Source organism: Bombus terrestris, chromosome 8 (assembly GCF_910591885.1).
Source record: "Bombus terrestris chromosome 8, iyBomTerr1.2, whole genome shotgun sequence".
Taxonomy (NCBI): domain Eukaryota; kingdom Metazoa; phylum Arthropoda; class Insecta; order Hymenoptera; family Apidae; genus Bombus; species Bombus terrestris.
Genome location: NC_063276.1, coordinates 6,237,939 through 6,260,828, shown reverse-complemented (window position 1 = coordinate 6,260,828; position 22,890 = coordinate 6,237,939). Strand labels below are relative to the sequence as shown.

At 41.3% G+C, this 22,890-nt stretch overlaps 1 protein-coding gene and 1 long non-coding RNA gene across 2 annotated transcripts in view; one reads left to right on the top strand and one right to left on the bottom strand.

The window, feature by feature from the left end:
* The window catches only part of LOC100649812 (chaoptin), an 89,039-nt gene that overhangs the window by 22,870 nt on the left and 43,279 nt on the right, over window positions 1-22,890 (top strand). The window lies entirely within an intron of this gene.
* On the bottom strand, window positions 12,703-18,024 carry LOC125385589. Its single transcript, XR_007225032.1, has 2 exons — window positions 14,508-18,024; window positions 12,703-14,122 (listed from the first exon to the last, which is right to left on the bottom strand). It is a non-coding gene; the product is annotated as an uncharacterized LOC125385589 (long non-coding RNA).

Here is a 22,890-nt window from a genome sequence, read left to right as displayed (position 1 = left end):
CTTAAACGACGCTCACCGCCATTTATAAAGCGGTTGCTCTGTCGCCTCGAAGTGCCTGCGCGTCGATTAATGGAATTCCTCGGCGACGTAGCGATCGTTCGTGCGAATAAATTCACGAAGGGTCGCCGGAGATCTCTCAGGGAAAAGCGGAGAAGGCCCTTTGCCCTTCGTCGCCACCCCGGCTGATCGTTAATGGGACTCTGACGGAAATTGATTCGCCGAGTAACGGTGAATGCGGCGTTTAGCGACGCGCATCCTTCGATACTCGAGAATTCTCGATACAATAAGACTTGTCTGTGCGGCGAGCTCACGAAGACGGCTTTAGGAACGGCGGAGCTAATCAAATCCTGAATCTGTAGACGTCAGGGTTGCGACGAGCCGTGAAGCATAATGTATAGCTCCGGAAAATATTTCGACATTTATCATAGAAATCTTTCAGATGTATCGTGTGCGTTATATGAGACGTTTCTAAATTTTATTGCCACTGTGATTGAAGGTTTGAAACTGTAATTTGAAAGCAATCTGAAAATGTATATAGATGTTACAAGATATTTAGCAATATATAAATTTATCGAGTCTCGTAATGATACTATGACATTTCAAAATGTTTCATATAACTTACATGGTATATTCATGAACGGTTTCTACGACTGTTCGAATATTTCATGAGAGATATTTACTCTATCTTTGAAATTAGTTCATTTAGCAGAGAGTTTCAAGACCTTTGTTCTTTTCTTACGGATAGATGATTTGTCGAAGTTTTTATGCTTATGAATTGGATAAGGACTTGCTGCAAAGAAATAAGACAAATAGAGAGTGTCCGTAGGTAAACACCTAGTGGATCAAGGCAACTTCTACTCAGGATTTGTGGTCTAGATAGTAGGCTTAGGCAGAGGCTATTTGTTGGCGGTCTGGAAAGGCTCAATTGATTGGGGTAGTTGTCCGGCAAACAAATCCCTATCCAATCCACTTTCTGCTCTGTATCTGCTTCTAGGAGTTTCGAATGCTATTTGTACAGATGTAACGCGGATCCTATCAGCCATTCCTGCAAAAGAAAAATTGGTTAATATGGAATCGTCGTGACTTCAATTTAGGGGTTGCAAATGGCCAATTTTGTTATGGAGACTGGATCTGTCGTTGAAATGAGACTTTTATCAAATTTATCATCACCCCTCGTTGTTAACCGAGTTTTGACTATATCGCGGCTTCTTAAACAGATTTGTTAAGACCCTGACGGTGATTCGAAATTGGTTCACGAAACGGTTGAACCACGAGAAAGCAATCCCTAGCGTAGGGGTGCTAAGTAGGAAAGCAATTTTGCATTCCAAGATAGAGTGTGCCGGAGTGAAATTGGGAAATCGGCTGGTTTGCATCGCTAATTAATTCTAACTACACTATTCGCTGAACTTGCGAAACTTCGATAATCCTGTAGCTGGTTGTTCATCGTACACGTTTTCTTACGCGGATTAACAATCGCAGACAAATTTATTACGACCTGATACTTTAATTCCTCTTTTATTAGGTTGTGATATATAAAGTGCCGCGATATTCGAAAATCGTTTATTCAGATTGCACGAAGAAGTTGCTACTTGAATTAATAAAGGATTATTTTAATAAAACACGAACATGGTACTGCTTTCAATTTCATTGAAATACTCGCTAATTCGTCTTGATCTTTATCATCGTTTGTAAATCAAGGCACGTTCCCCGAACGCAATAATATGAAGAGGGTTTCTCGCAGAAAGAAAGACATTTGTAAGAGGGCAAGTAGCCGCAAACGATGGTGAAGCGTAGATCGCGCAAATGGACGAGATGAGGCCGTGGAAAAGGAGTTAAGACCAGCTGGCAAAAAGTCTGGAAGACGGCGAAGCCAAATTTCTTGCTCGACCACAGCAAAGACAGCCGACGTCGAGGCTAAAGAGAGTGAAACTGCTCTCGCAATTAGCAACGCCCGGCGTATACCGATAAAGTCAATTAACCTATCGAGCTAATGAAATACCCACTGACGATTAGCCCTCGTTTCCTTGCGACGAGCATCGCGCTCGGTGATAAGGGGATATACGTGACTCAAATTCTCCATTGTGGCCGACGTTATATCTTCGTATCCAAGGAATTAAAATGTTCACCGCGCTTGCAGGCGCTTTTACACGCTTTCCCGCCTATCTCTCGTTTTAATGGGCGATTCGTGTGCCTCTGGTAATTAACAAGGATAAAGATACAAGTGTGTGTCGCCAAAGTTTCACAGATATTTCGAAAGTTACACGATTTAATATACATATAGAATATTTGGTGTACGTTACGCGTGCGAATTAATTGATCTTCTCCTTTATGCACCGCACAAATTACTGGCGCTACATGTAAAAGAGGTCGAACTATCGTGATTGGAAAATTGAATTTACTACGGTTAATGCATTTCTTAGAGACTTTGCGCAACCCAGAAGAGTTACCCGAGTGTTCGGCAGTGAAACGATTAAAACTCGACGAAGTATTCAAGTAATTACAGAGCAAAATCGGTATCGAACCGCGTGCTGCCGCAGAAGGTTAATTGCTTTCGGTATTTTACGCCCATAAAGCCCTCGCAGACAGACAGGATACCTTCTTGTGTGTACGTTCAGCCGTCGAAACTTCCAGTTTCCCTGCGGAAACTTCTTAAAAGCAGTATCGAGATGCGCAACGTTCGGCTGACGTTTAAGCAATTAACCGCTAATTACTCAGTCATTCATCGCACTTCCATCCTGTCGAGTTCGCAGAACTCCGACCTGACGCGTTCAAAGCAAACAACATCTGACATATCCAGAGTAGAACGAGTCCAGTGATTCAATTTAAACTCTCGACCATAAGTCACGGATCACTTGTCAATCTTAGGCATAAGCTTTGATAAAATCTTCAAAGCATAGTCCTATTAACTTTCATTTTTTCATTAATCCGTCAAGGATCAGATAGCGCTTCATCGTTATGTTATAACCATTGTAATTTCTGTAAATGTCATAAAATTCTAATACTATCTATACGAAACAAATGATGATAAAAGAAATATTAAACGAATCTCTAGAATTACCAGTCACAATACAGTCATATCACAGTCACAATATTAGAGAAGCAAAATTCGATAATACAAGATAATTTTTAAAAAAATTGCAAATGGGACGTTTCGGTAACACAACGATGGTCTCTAGTGGGTCGTCAATAAACAAATAAATAATACATAAATCTGTCCGGAGAAAAAACGAATCGTCAATTGCAAATCACCAACCGGCCAACGATCGATCGTTCTAACGACCTGTGTGCGATCTCCATTCTATCAACGACACACCGTAAAGTTCCAGAGTAGTCCAGGCGGACTAAACGAAGCGGTCCATTCTGATCGGTCGTTCTCTGGTTTCGCGCGTCAAAAATAAAACGTCGCTTCCACCGTCAGTGACGATCTCCTCTCCCTTCCGTCGTCTATCGTCCTTTATGGGAAACCACGAATAGCTCGTAAGTTCGCTCGAGACCTCTCTTCTATGAATATCTCTCCGGGAGAAACAACGCGATATGCTTGCATAGAGAGGAACAGAGAAGAATGAGAGAGGGAGAAAGAGGGGGACGGGGAAACAGAGAGGGCTAAAGAGAGAAAGTGCAGCCCTGCCGCAGACTCGGTGACGTGCCCGAGGGCACTGCACTCCACCGTCTTTCGACCAATATTGTGACACGCTCCGGATTTTCCGTGGCTTTATCACAACTTCCTTACCTCACAGAGTTCCCTGTTCATCTGTCATCATCAATGACACGACTTCGAGTGGATCGATCAACTTTTAACTTCTTGCCTCGTTTAATTTGTGATTTGTGGTGTGGTAAATTCATAGAAATTCTTAGACGTTAAAACAAATAGTTATATTCACTTCTGAGTTAGATTCGTGTTTTTTAACTTTGTGATTCAAGAAAATATTTGCACATTTATCACATGGGTAACTATTACGGATACAATATGTTTTTTTATGGGTAGACCGGGACTTTTTATGCACTCATGAAGAATTTGAATACGTGGAAAGCGTTCAGGAGATACATAATGTGCAAACACATACAAAATGTCCAATTTCTAGAATGCGAAACAAATATCCATTTAGGTTTCATTTGTATTTACACAAATTCATAAAATGTTGTGTATATAAAAATTCATAAAAATTAGACGACTGCGATAAATCTCTTGTACGAAATATCGCTACAAGTTATCCAATATCTTCTTAAGCTACTCGTGTTTCGTACACGTTAAAAACAGTATGTTACCCCACCTCTAAAAGCGTCAACAAAATTTGGAGTGTAACTGATTCAGGTTTTATGACAGAAAGAGAGAAACATTGAACGGCGTAATAGAATAGCTATATTAATTTCGATGATTGAGCGACGACGTAGTTTGTCATAGAGTTGATAAAAAATCAAACTTTTTGACAATTATTACCGCGAAAAAATAATGCCTGTAATAAAGAAAGACCGTCACTCCTGGGAAAATAAATGACCCGTCGCTCGATGAAAATTGTAATTCGAATAAACCAACGGTGTACAGGAATAATGACACGCAAAATAACACGCTTGTCACGCTCGGGGATTGTCCAGTGCGTTCGCAAAAGCGCACAATGCCTCTCTGTTGGCATCACGGCTAACGTCAGCCGTGTCAATGCACGCAGATCTAATCATTTTCATTATCGAGTTGTAACGCCGCTCTAATTGATTGCAATGACATGTTTCTTTTATTACTGGCTTGAATTAATGCGCCACGCTTTGAAATCCTATATTTTATTCGTGCGCATTAACGCGGTATGAATGTCGTCGTGTGACTACTCGCTGCTTCCAACGAGTAATTCGCGAATGAACGTGTAACACAAATCGAGAGAAAAATTAAAGGATGCTTTTCGACCTGTAAAGCATTTCGGTTGGAACGAAAATAATAATGAAGGCAGAATACCGTGTACGCGTGCAAATCGGCTTTTTAATTCTGAATGATTAAACGAAGCTATTTATGGTTGTAATCCGGGAATTTTTATTTCCAAATATCCTCCTGCCTCATTCTGCGAATCGATGCAGTGCGTATCGTAATATCGTTTTGTAAGTAACGTCGTTTTTTACTTTGCAGTATGGAGTTCTGATTATAAAATAAAATCAAATTGTGGCTACTAAAAGCAACTAAAACGATTGCAAATAGAATTAATATAAACTGAATGACACTAGTAAATGGCAAAAGAATTTTGTTCTATCGCGACCAAGTTTTGTATAACACGCTTCATATATTCATAAAACGTATCAACAAGTGTTCGAACAATTTCGTGAGTTGTTATACGTCGTGGATTCAACGTGGCCGTAAACCTTACGAGAGGCTATATCACAGGGTCTGCGTGGAATATATTGCGTTAGCAAACCACGAATTCGACCTGTTAGCCGCACACAGTTAGGAGACAGGCTGGCTCGTCGTATACACGTCCGGCGTCTACACCTCTGGCTCTCAACGTGATGCGTCAGACGACTGAAAAGCAGACGTTTATATAACGAGGCAACTTTATGAAAAGCTAACTGTAACTCTGTCGCGAGTTCGTCGTCGGCCTCCTTCAGCTCTGTTTCACAGGACCGGCTGAAAGTGCCGTGACTTCTTCCAGTCTCCTTACTAATCAACTCCCTCGGCTAAACTCTCTGCTCGTCTTCGTCCCTCCGTCACTGTCACAGCGCTTTTCTGTCTATTCGCGGGAAAGGGAACTCGTTCATTGTTCTCGAGGGCAATTAAGATTTAAGTTATAACAAAGACGCGTTCTCGCTTATCGTTACCGAACGTTTCGAGGGGAAGAGTCCCGCGTCCAGCGTTTCCTCGAACGACTTAAACGGAGGGCTTAAAACGTGAGAAAAACGTGAAGCATCTGTTCGAGCGCTTCTCGAGAGGATATCGAGGGAGTTTACGAGTCTGTTAAACTCGTTAGAAACGGTGTCGAAATCCGAGCACGCTCTTTATACCCGATCAACGTGAGCATGACGCGAAATAAAGTGGCAAGCGCGCAACCACTGTCGCAGATCATAATCACATAATAATTACATAATAATTACACAATGTTCAATATCGCAGCGTGATTTTCGTTATTTTAACGGTTACCGGCTGTAATTAATAATTATCATGTAAATATCCAATTGACGATCGTATCGATTTATCAGTCAACTCATTCAAGTGCGTTATTATTTCGCGTTTCCAAACAATACTTCACAATACTAAATTACAATAATTTGCTCTTGCAATTAACATACCCTCGACGTCGGCTCTTCGTCCAGTCAGCTTACATTTTCACCTGTTAATTACTGTGATTTTAATTCGTTTCGATTCCACCAGCCTCGATGTTGCTCGCGATGTTTCCTTTGTTAATTAACCCATATCCTATTTCGTATCATCTATCGTTCGTTATCACAGACCGCTTTAATGTTTGCCGTCATCTCGATTCATTTACTCCTCACAAGCGGGACGAAATTTCTCCATAATTGAGATAGGGAGCAGAGCAAGAGAAGAATGGGGCAGCGCGGGCGCGCGAATCAGAATGGTAAGAGAACGGGGGCGCAATCTCTATACCTCAACTTTGAATCGTGCCCGAAATTCCTTGTCAACGGGAAATATCACCGGGGTCAGGAATTATTCTGATGCGGTATTAAACGAGGAATCCTAAGATCACGGGGTTAAGCCGGGCAAAATTCGGGCGTTGAAATAGTGTCGTCGCGTGACACATGCGCCATGCTCGGTCGCTGTCTTCAAATTATGAAATTATGAAATTCGAAACGTTTCTTGAATTTCCGACCAGAGAGCCACGCTTGTTCATAGTGCCGTGAAATTAGCTACAACTAATAAACGACATACCATGCAACATCGTCGTTCGTTCCTATGTATTATCATCAACTGTGTTAAGATTCACGGAGCAGAATAATCGACGGGCTTGGCATCAAAATTTGGAGAGCGGTCAGAGAGAGACAGAGATACGGAACGAGGTGAATCCGAATTGGCGGCGACACGAAATGCCACTCAGAAGTCAGGCGACGGGTCGGCGAGTGTCAAGACACTCCCCTTGAAAAGAGACGTCACAATAAAATCCGGTGAAAGGGAGCAGAGTCCGGTGAAAGGCAGCAGAGTCCGATTCCAGCGAGTTGGCTTGGAAGAGAAGAAAACGTGCTCCTGCCCCCATCGTGAAAAGGCCGGAAGCGAGGTCGCATCCGACTTTTTGTCGCTCGGTCTCGCGAGGAGACTCGTTAATACCTGGCCTCGGTGTTTCAGGCGTATCAAGCGCGTGATTCGTGCGACATCGCTGAAGTCCGCCCTTTTGATGTCTCGCCTCCCGATGATAAGCAGAAAAAGGAGAGGTGTATGCACGCGCGGTATGTCGAGCCTCGCCGCGTCGCATTTAGGTCGAAGCGACGCGACGCCTCGGGCCGACATCACTGCGAGAAAAGACTCGTTCCTTACTCTGCTCGTTAGCGTCGGATTATTAAAGATTCATTATTCTTACAACGGCATTGACCGCCGATATCCCCTTGGAAATAAGCTTCGTTATCGAACAGAGACTTGGATCTTATGAGAAGAACGGCGTGTATCGAACTTGGTATCTTCGGTGTCCCGAACGCTCTTAACGTTTCCCTGATACATAATACGAAAGCCTGGAGAATCGATGAAAAGCTTGGAATCAGTAGTAGGGAAGGTTCGATAAACGTACACGCAACAAAAGCTTTTCCATACTTTCCAGAGTCCTCCTGGCCGCTTATCGCGTGTACCACGCGCAAACGATCTCCGAGAGGCATTTCCTCGCGAGATAATGCGGGAGTGGTCGATGAACAGATGAAAGGGAACCGGAGGGTTTGCCCCAGACAAAGCTGGCCGCGAAGCTAGAGGGGACTTAATGCGACGTTACTTTGTTTCATAAGTGTCCCCCATATCTGTCGGTCCCGAGTTAGGTAACTATTACTCGTATTTACCCGTCGTGAGTGTTTCCCCTTTCCCTCGTATCTTGGTTATGCTTCGACATACGATCGCCAATGGTGCCGTTCGTGGCCGCAGGCCATTGTGAAACACCGTCCCTCGTGTCACTTGTAACCTCTCTGTTCGAAGAACCTGGCCTTTGTTCATACTCACCGATTCCTATTCTATTTGCCTCATCTTGAAATTCATTTTCGAAAACGCTTGACGGATTACTTTGTTCTAAAAATCCATCGATAGTGACAAAACGAGATTAAGAGGTAATTTTTCAACTGCGTTGAAATTTGTTACAGCTATGATTATCAATTCTGACAAGAGAATTTGTCGGACACATACGTTTGTGTTACGACGTTAATAACTTTCCAAACTTTTCTCTCGTATAATTTTCATTCGGAATAGCTGTCTTTTATAGAGCAAATTAAAAGTTCCTTTTTACAGAGTGGATGTTGAAACTTCCGTTGAGTATTATTATTCGGTACTGCGTTAAGTTTCCGAGAAATTTCCAATGCAAGATCGTTTAACGTTACGATATTGTAAAATATCTCCGTGCGATATTAAACGAACGCATCAACGAACGCGTGTTTCGTCGAGAAAAATCGTATTAATAGCGAGACGAATCAACGGAGCGAGAGAAATAAATTCAATTAAAAAGCTGAGAAATCATTATTTCTTTCTTCTTTTTATTTATCTTACTTCGACAAAGAGTTACGAACGAAGAGGAAAAAATACTATCTGTCCTTGTCGCGAAACTAGCTATTTCTCGAAACTTTAAGACGCTCCAAAGGCGATCGCATTAAGTCGTCTGCCACTTTATCGGAATTAAATTAGCCGAAGCTAGCTCTCTTTTTCACGAAAGAAACGACGACGATGCGAAAAGATGTTTTCATTGCGAAAAATTCGTTCCCGTGTCTCGTACATCCACTCGCGATTTTATCACCCTTTCGTAGTTTTGCACCCACTCTTGATTTGTGTTCCGCAATTTCAAGTGCAACCGATGATTCGAATGCGAAAAAATACATATTTTCCTTCAATTTCCACCTGGATTCAGCGGAGAAAACTTTGTTGTTGTTTCTTAATTGAATTCTGAAGTTCTCGAATCTAATTTAACTTGGTCGTCGGCAACGAAAATGGTAGCGGAATCGTAGGAATTGTTGATAAAATAGCTGGTATTGTTGCACGACGAGCTCGTCTCCTCCAAATAACTCGCTTCCTTACCTATTTTTTAATCAACATATTGTTCCAGATATCTAGATGCAGCTAAACATGAATATCGATGAGCTCGAACAAAACGAGCAGAGACACTGGAAATCCCGGGACGGCATCGTTAGCTTGGTAACTGGAAATCGCGAAAAGTCTGCTCAGACTCGCAGACACTGCGCTCCTCCGTCCGGAATTTGCAGATTCATCGATACGTTGGCTTTGCATGATCAAATATCGTAATGAAGTGACGAAAGCAGCTCAGCGCGTCAGCTCGTAAACGCGAATCAAAGCTGACGACGCTTCGCGTGTGTATGTACGCAGGACATGCTGGTTGAAACTACATCTGGCGCAAAATCATCAGAATTTCACCAACAACATTGCAATGTTCTCTCGTGCTCGATCGAATGGAACGGTATCCCATGTTTGGAAAGTCGTACGTGCGTGTAATGAAAAACGACGGTATAATATCAGAAATAACGTTATCGCAAACCATTCAACGGCGCGCGTGGATTAGTGAATAAAATCATATCAATACTTCGTTAGAGCACTTCCATTAAAAGCGCTCGAGTATCACTCGAAAATTCGAAGAAAAAAAGGCAGAACGTCCATCATCTCTTCCTCCGAAGCGATATAAACGGGTTATTGGTTCGAAGCTGTTCACGAACAGATCGTCTCGAGGAACTAATTATTTCTGATTTCGATGCTACCGTGATTTCCATGGAAATTGGCTGCTGGAGTACTTAAATCTCGCACTCATCAGATATCACGCGTGTTCTATTAACATATGCCTTGCAAGAGAGCTCATAGCCCGTCATTCAGCCCATTGGATAGCTACAGAGGCAGAAAGAAACGAAGAAGCCCGAATGGATAGAGAAAGAGAGGGCTCTTTGTACTTCACAGCGAGAGCTTCATGCCTTCGTCAATCTCCAACGATACAAAAACTTAATGCTCGCGAGCTTCCTGCTTGGTCGTCGCAGTTTTTCTAACTGGACGGACCTGATCGACCTTTTCTCTTCTCGTCGCCTCGTTCCATCGTGCGTTCGCTCTAGAAGAGAGGACAAAGTGATCTCGAATTAATGGAACACCCTTTGTGTCGGGCTGCGTCGCACGGAAACAAAAATAGGTAGTGTTTAATTGAAAAATACGCTATTATTCGGTAAAGACTTAGGGAAAGAGAGAGAGCAACCATTGTCATTTGCATTTTCACCGTTTCGTCACGCTTTTTCTTCAATTTTTGTCGAAGCGGCGAACGCTAGCCGCAACGTCCCGAGGCTCGTCACACGTTTTCCCTGCCAGCTACCGCGATTTTCAAAGCGCTTTTTGATGAACTTGTGATTGGAAAAAGCGTATTTCTACCTCGCTTGTCACTTACTCGAAGTGCTTTTTTCTCCCCCCCCCCCCCTTATTTTCCAATTCTTACTCTTTTAAAGTATTTTTTCCATGAAATATTTTTAATTATACCCTTGGCACCTTTCTCTAGCGAGATACAGTAGAACTCCGTTTATATAAATCTGCGGGAGACAAACAGACTCATAGTGGAAACAGGCAACCTGCAAAGTTTAACTAACTCTGACATAGAATATATATTTTGAGATAATAAGGAAGATTGTGAATCATAAACTTCAATTAATCAGGCACTAATTACAAGTAACATTTCGTCCGTGTAAATAAAGTTCTACTCTGTTCGAAAAGTTTAACATTTCATTCGAATTAAATAAGCCATTCCATTTTAACGTAACTTAAAGTGATTACGTGAGGGATTGCAAGTACTTACGATAGTGAAAAAGGAGGGGAAAAACGGAAAGCATCGTAGCCAGCGCGCAGAGGAATAATATCTCGGAAGACATTAATCACGGTGAAAATATTAGTCAAGGAGCCGTTAAGATGCGGCATTGTCTTATTGCAAAAAAGTTTGATAAACGAGCCGGTTTGAAATATCGTCTCTAGGAACGTCATCCGCGAAGATATTTCGTGATACATCACATTATCGCGCCACGATTAAGCGTGATTTTCCATGCGAATCGATCGCTGAAAGGTCTCGCGCGCTATCTTTTTGCCATCCGCGAAATGAACGAGAATTATCATTTTCTTGTTCGATGATCTTAAAATTCATCGCATGTCTGAAAAGAGTTTTCATACGAGTCAGTGCATCGTAGTTAACGTTTAGTGGAAAATTTCAATTGTGGATATCGGCTATATGGTCGTACCAGGCATGATTCAGCCTTTTAATGAAATAATGGAGAGGAATAACCCTCTCTCAGCCCGAAATCAGATTGCACAAATTCTCGAGCGCGAGCAGGGGAGATCTGAAGCGCGTCGATCTACTACGACTGCTGTGTAAATTTCCCCTCTCTTTCTCTCCTCCTATTCTCTTTTCTTCTCTCTCTCTCTCTCTTTGGATTCTGTCGGGGAGCCTCTATTCCCGGATATAAATTATCGTCCACCATCGGACGGGATACTGGTTTATAGGCTGGGGACCGAGCACACGCACATGGCGCATACTGGGGAATTATTTTAATGCGAGGGATTGATCAATGCGTTTTAATGTCACTTGGCAAAAAATCAGACCATCGACCAATCGAAAAATCGAACATCGCACAGGCATTCTATAATAGAATTTACGTATACTCAGGTTATTGTATCGTTTGATTACTTCTCTGCATTATTACGAAGAGGAGATGGAAGAGGAACGAGCGTCAAAGAAAGTCGGAGTTGAATAGTTCGGCGCCTCGATAGAAAAATAAACCGTAAGAAACTTTTTCCTCTCGCGTCGTTCGATTTTTAGTAGCACCAGTCAAACAGCGACTTAGAAGCAACTACTCCTTTGACCTGATTCGATTTTTTCGCAATCCGTGTCACGAGCAATTTCTGTGAAATTTGTTGCTTGATCTTGCACGAATTTCCTCTGTTGCGACGCTACGGAGACAATTTTGACGATATTTCCATTCTGCTCTTCGCAAAATGTATTATTTCTCCTTGTTTCAGCGAGAAATATCAATGGGGCGGAAAAAAAGAGAGGAGACACGCGAGAACGGGTGAGACGTAATTATCCGAGTTATTCCGTTCTAACTAAGAATCTTAACATTTTTACGAACGAATTGATGATTAGAGGAAACGCAAATCATCTTTCGTTTCCTTCGCTCTGTCGTAAAAGCGACCTGCTTTTACTTCGCCGTAAACGCAGCAGTTTTTAAGAAGACAACCTTATTCCCTTGTAAAATCTATCTCTACGAGCATTCGCCGGAAATGCAGACGGGAATTTCTCTAGAGAGGATGTTCCTCCACCCATAAATTTTATGCAAAATTGGTTTGCTTGTTCTATGTCTGTGAGACAAAACGTCAACGAAATAAAACTTGCACGTATCAGCACAGCCGTTCATCATACACGACATTTTTATCTTCGAACAAAAGGGACCATAGAAATTCTTCGATAATCTTCCCAGAATATATCTATGTTAACCCGTGGTAATGGTATTTCATAGAAAAATCCTTCTTCGGGGTGTGTTAAAGAAATGGAAAGTCTTTCAAACGCATAGTAAATGAATAAAAGTGAAAATTTTTAGTACTCTCAGTCACATTGGTTACATTTGCCTGACATTTCAATTTCAAGAACATGTTTTAAGTTGTATATTCTTCAATTTACATTCTCGTATTTTGCTTATATATTGTACTTATTATATACTTGAAGAAACATTCAAATACATTGTATCCAGCTCTTGAATGATTAATCGTACTAACTTTGTTCGTCAGAAAATGATCTATTTAGTTAATCCTTATCATCTTGGAAACACTCTCTGTAGCGTGTACCATGGTTAGACTGTAAATTTTTATAGAAATTCATACTCACACGATCATAACGCTAAACCACTGAAACATGAATAGAAATTTCTTTCACCCTCAAAATATTATTATTACGAGTACATATTTTACTTTGGATACTTTGTATGCTTTTTTGCACATAATGTACATTTTCACATTTTCACATTTTCACATTTTCTCTTATTTAAATTTCCAACAAACGTACAATAAACATCCGCAGTTTAATTATAGTAATTTCCCTCGAAGTCTATGTATAACAATATGACGAGTTTACCCCGCAAATAAAAAAATATAAATATTCGCAACGTAGACAGGTGTGACCACTCCTCTTTAAATAACAATTTATCGTATGATTTTGTTGATTCTGATCCGTGTTTAAAAGGGTTGATTACACGCTCTATTCGTCGCAGAGAACTGTCTGCCGACGTAAATCGAATGAAAAAAACGAGATGCATGTGGTGTACATAAAATATAATATTCAGCGAACTCGGAATTATGCAAAAGTTGTTTTAACGTGTTGCAAATGGGAGAGTGAGAGAGAGAGAGAGAGAGAGAAAGAGAAAACTCGTGGCGTGCCACAACGAAATAAACGGAACAAGTGCGGACATTATTCTCAGTGACGCGGCAACGTTTCAATTAGTCTGCATCGGAAAATTTCCTCGTTATAAATTAGCAAATTAATCGATGGCAGAAGGCACGCCATTCACCTTTCTCTCTGCGACGCCAATTTAAAACTGCGTTTAATTAAGTTAACACCGCGATTCGCGGACCGGTTCACGTCGTCGAGCCAAGCTTTTAACGTCCGTTTCCTTTCTTGCACGTGAAATGAAACGACATCGCGTCCCTGTTCTTCGACATCGATCGCTTTTATTCCAAGGTAAAGATATTTTTTATTGTCTCGCGATCGTTATTGAAACGTGATTTCTTTCTGCTTCTCCTTGAAAGGCATCCGTCGAACAATGCTAGAATAATGAAGCCGGAATCCTTTCTTATTTAGTCGATAAAAGAATCTGCAGTTTCTTTTTGTTGCTCTCCGCTCTTAAATTCAAACGCAGTGACTTCAGCAGCTTCCATCGAAGTTTTCAGAATTCGTTAAACCTTCCAGAAAGTTTATAACCGCTTTTCAGACTGTCAGAACTATATAGAAAATAAAAATCTTCATGTTTCATATTTACACCCCGATCTAAAACGTTAGGACGCTTATAGGAAATAAGATAAACCACAAAATATTCTCGAAACTCGTTAAAACATCTGCAATTGTTATATTTCGTTTAGAACCTTGTCATGTAAAGAATGCTATTAAAAGTTTCGCTAATTGTCACAGTTTTCGCAAATTTTCCTTTACGTATTCTGAAACATTGTTTTAGACAAATATATAGTTCGACTCAATTCGCACGTTCTATACGGAATCAGTAAGTGCCCTAATACTTACTAACGACGGTGTACGTTACTTAAACCGTTCGTTTTAACGAGAATTGAAAACGCTATCGAAAACGAGAGACGTGACCGTTATTATACTTACCGCGATAACAATCGCCGTGGGAAAACGGTTCGCCCTCCGAGGCATTACATAAATCTGCATGCTTCTGATCGAACCGTTACTCTCGGGATAAAGGCAGCAAGTTCTCGCAACGGGTTTCGATACGCTGAACACTGCAATCATCCGGTATTGTGTGTTATTTTATAGGAACACGTTCGCGTTACGTGTTCCTCCCACCGTGGTAGCTTTTCCCCGAAAGGCGTCGAACGTGCGATCGGAGCGCGTTCAGTTGGTTAATCGCGACGAACGATGGCGAATGGAAACCGAGCTTTTCAGCCTGTCGACGTTAGGGGCCGCGTTTCTGCTTCATTACTGAATTCCATGCGAGAGGACACAATGAAGTAAAAATACAACGAAGGGAGCCACGGGTGCTGCATGAATGTAAATCGATGAAGAGAAATCTTGCAAGCTCCAAACGAAAAAAAGAACAAAAAGACGAAAAAAACGAAAGAGAGAAGAAGTTTATTGAAAAAAAAATCTCCAAGTCATATACGAAGAATGAAATTCTGCTGAGATGTTCGAAAGGAAACGCGACTTTTCATACATTTCGCGAAAGTCACAACGTGATTAAAACGTTCAATTGAAATCGAACGTTATTTCAGCAGAAAAGCGAAGAAAACGTTCTTGACGCTTGATTACCAAACAAATGGGTTTTCTTTCTTTGATCCTGGAATTATTTCCATGTGGTATACGAACTGTGCAGGCGAACTGGTATACGTCATGATGCCGTTCGGAAACGATAAACAAAGAAAACGCAAATTCCCATGGCGCTTATTAATTATAAAATATCATGTACAATGAGCAACTCCGTACAGAAGTTCTCCCGTTGTTTGGACGCTAGGAAAAACTGGTTGCACTGCACAAATTAATTTCACTTTCTCTCTCTTGTCGATTTCTCGGACGTTTTGTCAGGAACGCCGGCAATAATCGACCCGCTTTGATAAATTTTTAGCCAGTGGAAAAATGGCCGCGCAGAGAAGTTTTGCTGGTAATTGTTCCATTATATCGCACCATCATCATGAATTACAAAATTTCGGCGCTGCCGTCGTTTGTCTTTCCGAGAACGTTTATACACAACGAAGTTTCAAATTTCCTTTCATTCATCGTGTCACTGCGCTGTGCTTGAGACGACTTGAAAATTGCAGTGGAGAAGTATGACAAGCACAATTTTGTTGATTTCTTTAACTTCGATGTCATGTAATAGTTAAAAGGGAGTAGTTTAAGCTTCCTTTAAAAATAAGAACAACCTATTCTCAATCCACAAATACAAAATTTGTTGCCATGGGAAACTATTTCACATAGTGTTATGCAAGAGCTATCGTATGAGAATCAACACCTTTCGAAAGAGCTAAGAAATCAATATTTTTGATGTACATATGTTTGAAAAAGAACTCCGCAACCAAATTCGATAAAAATCCAATTTTGGTAATATGTGACTGGTTGACAAGGTATTGGATTTTAAAATGAAAAACAGAAAATTGTCACATAGCGTGTCTTTTTCGTATGATTCACATTTACTTGAAAAGAACTCTTTCTTCGTCGTATAAGAATGAGTGTTAGAATAACCGTACGAAGACACGAAAATGGCACAATGGCAGCTGGCAGGCCGTGTCGCTGATCAGTCGACAACCGCGATGGCATTAACGACAGCCTGAAGGCGTTCGCGTTTTCGCCTGGTCTCATCCAAAGGCGCGGAGAGCATTGAATCGACTGTCATAACCATTCGCGATTTCTATACGTGGATAGATATGTGAGCGCGATGAAAGAGAGCTTTGAGAGGGGGTACGCCCAACTTATCGCCGCGAAGAAAGCGGCGCAACCGTGAGAGACGGGCACACACGCTTCAAAATCCACGGTAAATATGCGCGACAAACGTTTCTCTTACGGAAAAGAGAACCTTTGACGCTCGTATTCGGAGCGTACGGGGCGGAAATTCTCACGTGGGAAAGCTCGACGTAGTCTGATTGCACACAAGAAAACTCCTGTCAGGGACAGGTCTTCCAGATATTTTTCAAATAAACAGGTCTCCTTGGTTTATAATTTAAATTTGATAAATACTCTGAATTGAAACAGCACGTTTTAAATAATTTGGTCAAACTGCATTTGGCAATGCGATAATGTCGTTGAAATTTTCCTTGAGTAAAGAGAAATTTTGAATTCTGACTGTTCAATATACGCGAGAAGAATGCTGATCGGTTTGCAATTTTTCCGTCCTGAATCACGTTTCGTAACACGAAACGTCGTAGAAAATGCCAGAGGAACGAGCGCGGTTTTAACAACGAGCAATTCGCCAAGTTGTGCGAATTCACAAAGAGAAAGAGCTTCCGCCAGTTCCACGTACTTGCAGTCACGACTTTCGGAATCTGATAAATCATCTTTTCGTTCGTCTTAGACAGTCTGTCAAAAAATGTCTCAAGTGCTTAGCGTATCATTTCTAATGGAATAGCAATTTTGGGGATTTGATAGCCAACGAGTAACGTCATTTTGTCGAAGCATAAAATTGCAAAAATTTCACGGTCGACGAGTGCGAAGAGATGAAACAAAAAAGGACTCGAAGCGCGAAAAAATAGTGGGTGGCGAGACCGTCGTCACGGTTAGGCGAGATATCCCCGGTGAGGAGTGGCGGAAAATCTCACGGACACGCCAAAGAGAGCTGTCCACGCTATTTATCCAATTTCAAACGGTACAGGTGGTGCGCAGCTTAGCAGCGGCTCCCAAATGTGACGGACGCATCATACGGTTAGGGTGCTCGAATTAATCCTCTTCCGGTACCGCTTCACGGTATCAGCGGATATCTCAAAAAAATGCCATGTTCCCTACGGTAATCTGGGATAATACGCAGAGAATTGGAAATTCGGCACGTCACTTTCCGTCCAGTGTTTGCCTCGTTTGTCCCCCAACTTCATTCATGACGTGAAGCATATGTTTTAAAAATGTAAACTTATAAGAGAAATAAAAAATTAGGATGGACTTGATAAAATTCGAGAAAATTGCCACGAAGAATAGAGTAATTTTGGAGGATGATTGTCTCGAATTGCGTGATACAAGGATTTCCAGGTATTGAACTAACATCCGTACTATACAATCATATATACGTTTATACATATGTATATGACATGAGAGCAACAACAAGAATTTGCAACGAAAGACTAACAATGAAGTTCTATAAGAACCGACTGATATAACAAGAGCATAATCCAAGAGGAACAGGTTTCCGTTCCTCGTCAAAACGTTTCGAAAGAAGAATCGAGAATATTCGTTTTAGTATCTCATCCGTATACGCTCTCTAACTGCGCGTGTCTTTCCATAAATAACAATTTCAGCGTCACGTCGCGCTTTAAAGGAGTTTTACTACTAGCACGAACGATAAAAAAGCGTCTCGCGATATTTCGGCGATGAATAACGCGGCGGTTCTTGAAAACACGATTTTACGAGTGCACCCCCCTTTTCTTTTGCAACTTTTCTACCTTGGAAAACAACGGGCAGAGAGATAAAACAAGGAAAACGGTGAACGAGAGAGAGAGAGGGAGAGGGAGGAAGACGAGGTGGATTCTGCGCGGAATTGTTCTGACCACGAGGAAACACCGGCGGGAGGCCGGTCCCCTGGGCGCGATAATTTATTTCCTTTACAATTCCGTCAGTACAATGCCGCGTGTTAAAATATTACCCGAGCTTTATAACCGCGTGCATCCCCCTTTCCACTTCTTTCTTTCTGTCTTCGGCGAGATAGGAGGCACACGCGTGTACGTATTTCATGCAGCCTTACGTCGCTAGACTTGTATGTTATTCAAACGTTTGCTATTTGTAATCGCGTTTGGGAACGTTCGGGGGATTCTCGTATCGCATTCACGATACGCGAGTACAGCGTCGAATAAAAGCACGCGAGTTGTGAATTTCAAAACGCGGGAAACGCTGTACTGGCGAGGGGTTTGTAGGATGATTTAGAACGCGGAAATAAAAAAGCAGAAGAATCCGAGAGATTTTGAAAATGATGAAATATAATAAGATTGATAATTGACATTTTGTTTAACAGAAATTAACAATTTGTCGAGGTTGCGTTAAATTTAAAGAAAGTATATCGGTTAACAGTCATCCAGCGTGACTGACTATAAAACTATAAAAGATCTTAAGTGTAAAAAAAAGTTCAACGTGCCTTTCGCATAAACGATGGAGTTTTCAACCTAAGAGTCTTCAACTCAAATCCCCAGTTAGTCAGGTTTCACGTTTTCTCCTATTTTCTTTACCATGCTCGAAATTTACCTCTCAGAGGTTACAAAATTTTCGAGCGAAACTTTTCTTCGTACTCGAGAGGAGAAAAACCGTACGCTAAACGGAAAGTAGGAGTTGTGCATAAAAATTGTAGAAAAAACACGCGTACCAGCTGAAGGTGAGTAAACGTCACCTACACATCGATGGAGAGTAACAACCTAATGTTGTTGGTACTAGTGGCTCTGAAAATGTTGGCTAAAAAAGGCGAAGATTGATGAGGGTAATTGGAAAAACAAAACAGTAAGAGGAAGTTATAAAAGAAACAAACACGTTCGGTAGTTGTACGGGGAAAAATGCAACAAGGGCGAAGTTCGCCAAGATTCTGAGACCGATGGTGGACGTGTTCTGAAAGAATGCCTTTGGGTGTCGTTCCGCGTAACTTCGGGTCGTCTTTCAGGAGAAAGTTAAAGACTTGAACAGAGGAGCGAAGGATAAAAGACCATATTGCGGTGCCGAACTTGGGCCAAAGTTTCTGCAAGTCACAGTGTCTGGCCATAATAATGCGGGGGAAAAGAAGCTTCAACATAGGAAAAGATAGAAAGAGAGCACTTTGTACCTGACTTTCAAACTGATGCAGGGGATATTGTTTCAAACCCCATAGCGTCCTGCTTGACGTCGACAGAGGACCGATGTAATAATTCAGACTTTCCTCCGATATCAGCTAGAAGAACAAACGAGTGGAAGAATGAGGTGTCCTCGATCAACATGACTGAGATTTCACCCTCGTTCGTCTTTGAAACCTACCTCAAAGAAGAAAACACGAGCGGACGATTATTTCAACGTTTTCTATTTTCTCTTGTACGATAACTTCCGGTGCACGGTGAAAAATCCGAGAATGGCAGTCTAGAAGTACGAAGCCAACTGTAAATAACGGAAACCTGCTCGAAGCAAAGAACGTACACTTCCGTTCGTAAATATTAAGACATGCTGTAAATGATTTCACAAGTCTGATTTATAACGTTGACCTGTTTCGTCCATCTTCTATTTTTTTCATAACTTTTACATCAACAGTGTCCATTTCGTTCTAAAATTCTTGCAAGTAATTTCACGATTTGTTGCCACGTACTTTGGATTGTTACCTTGTACAAATACAAAATTCTAACAATGTGGGTCAATCACGATGATTTGTAACAAAGTCAACAGATATCCTAATTCTTAGAAACTGTATGAATATCATAGTAAACGGTAGAAGATCGAAGCCATTTCCTTCTATAGCGAAACGTCACACGAAACAGGCCGAACTGCAGGAGACTTCGCGGTGCAGGCAACCAGGCAAACTCAATTCCTGTTCAATCCCGTTTTACAACCACTTAATGACATCACGTGCACCTAGCACGAGGATTCGTTGCGCCCGGATAACGAGGCAGACTTTGCCGCCGAAAGGAAACTGGTCTAAATGGAAGGGCGAAGTGTCTTCGATCAACGCGCTCGTAATTGTCTTCGCCACGGTAGAGTCTTTTACTTCGATAATACAAAACGAAAACGAAAATGAAAGGAGACGATTCTTTTGTTCCTTCAGCCAGCGGAACGATGAATACCAGTTTCAGATCCAAGCAAGCAAATGGGAGGGGAGGACGACATCACTGTATCCAGGACGATCACAGTTTATGACGCGACCACTGGAATACTAATCATCGATTGGAACGAAGGTCTCTTTTAGAGGATCGATCGGTGAGATACAGAACACTGTATTTTACCTACAACTATAGACAAATTATGCTCGTCTAGAGTAAATCGGCTGTCATTGATCTTGGACAGCGGGGAAATTAGCGGGTCTTCAGTTAGGACGATGTTTGAGAAGATATCGTTACATAAAGTTGCAGGTATTTTCGTGAATTTTAATTTATCTCGCTTGCTTGTATCATTGTTTAACTTTTCAACAAAAGTGTGTCAGAAAATATTTTCTGTGACTGGGGCCCATTTGTTTCATAATACGAATATTGTCTTGACGAAAACTGTACCGAACTACAAGGATCAGGAAGAAATTAATAATGATTTTATTAACAAATCTGTATCACTAGAAAGTAAGTAATATATTAAAACTCACTGTTTCCTACTGCTCTGTCTTGTAAACTTCTAAATATAAGTATTTTGGGGCAAATTTATTATTATAATTCCTTTACAGTTCTATAACCCAACAACGACTTTCAGTAGGAGCAGTTTGTCTCTATATACAAATAAAATCGCACAATGACAAGGGAAAATTCTGAATTAACTTGTCCATTCTGTCGAACAAAATCCAAAGCGACTCTTTCCAATTCCATAACGATTCTCCGTGATTCAGCATCCAACAGCAGCAATTTCCTCGACACTCATCTTTTAATCCCGGAGAGTACGCGACCGACTCGGTCGACTGTCGTTTCTCAAAGTGAACGAAGAAGAAGATAGAGCTGATCGCGAACGAAAGAGGTGACCGTAATCTTGGCGTATAGGGGCGAGATAAACGTGGAATAACAGCAGAGGCCGTTGTTCTGCGATATAATACAACCGGGGCAAGATGGGAACAGTTTTGTTGCCTTTAAATGCAAACGGTACGAGCCAAGCGTGACGGATAATCCGATGCTCCCGGGGAATGTCGTATCGCGCATTATTTTTCTCTGTCTCCGGGAAATTTCGAAGTGACTGCGCCTCGGGAAAAATCTCGACGCGATTCCACTGAATTTACCGCTTCTCCGGAGCACTCGTTTCCAGCCAAATGACACGAACACGGTTTGTCGCCAGGGAATTTAATGAACTAGAAATCTTCTTACAACGTTTTAGATATACACACCATAAGTACATAAGTATTGGGACACTTGCAGAAACTGAGGTAAACCTCCAAGTATATTTTCTAATAAAATTCCAAATTATCGACTAAAATGTAACTACGATACAATTAAAACTACGGCCGTAACTTCTGACGTAATTTATGCGGCTCGTAATTGAGCTATTCAGAGGTCGCAATGATCAACTTCGTAAATTAAACAATACAGGAAAATAACGATGTTATGGACAATATTTTTTAACTTTATCTTACAATTTGCTATTACGATATTATTCAATCTTCTTGCGATGAACGAACTTGAGGAAGTAATTTATTTCTTAAAAATTGAGTGCACATTTGTGTGATGAAATTAAGAAAGCAAGAAAAAGTGAAGTCGAATCAATTGGCTTCTGAGAGACTCAGTTCTGTATTGTTTCCTAAAAAGCTTGCCAATTTAAAAAAAAAGACACTGGAAGAGTCAACGAGTAGAGCTTATCCAAAGACTACATTTTCTCACAATAATGGATTTCGAAGAAATGTTCAGCGTTTCGTCAGTTTCCCGGAGAAACAATCTTCATCCGAGATCAAGGATGATTCGTGAAACTACGAGAACGTAGCGAAAAGACGATTCACGACTGGCATTCTACGAAGAGAGGAAATCTTTGGGAAATGAAATAGCGGTACACTATGGTGAACAAACTCTCGCCGCAGAAGTCAGTGAAACTTGCAACGGATCCGTACACGCGATACTTTGCCCAGCGGTGAAACAATCTCCGCTCTAAGACTTCCATCTCCGTTTTCATCTTCCCCTTGCCCGTTCACTGCGATAACTTTGCGTTATCATTATCGAGCCCATTGTTACCGCTCCGTACACACCGTTCAAAATTTACGAAACTGCCTACGAAGGACGGGAGGCTATGAATTTCACCAGTGCTTTGAATCTTCTGTTAGAAGCAACGATAACGAAGATCGTGGGACGTCATCTTTTTCGATGCATTTGGGAACTGCAACGTTTATACGGATGTTGAACATAACGCGCAAACTCGCGAAATCCTATCTTACGTCTTCTAAATAGCATTCCGCGATGAAACGTTCGCTCGTATGAAACTTCAAGTGAACTAATTAACAAATGACGTTCTTAAGATATCACGCACACTTGTTCAAAATATCTCGTGATTGCGTATAAGACGCGATAGTTGATTTCAAGAAATGATAACTCGAACGAAACTTCGCATTTCTAAAAGGTAAAGATTTAAGACTGCACTAAACATCTTTAAATTTCTGCATATATTGTCAGATTTGTTTCCAAGCTACCAATATTATCGTGATAATTTACAGTACTAATGAAATTTC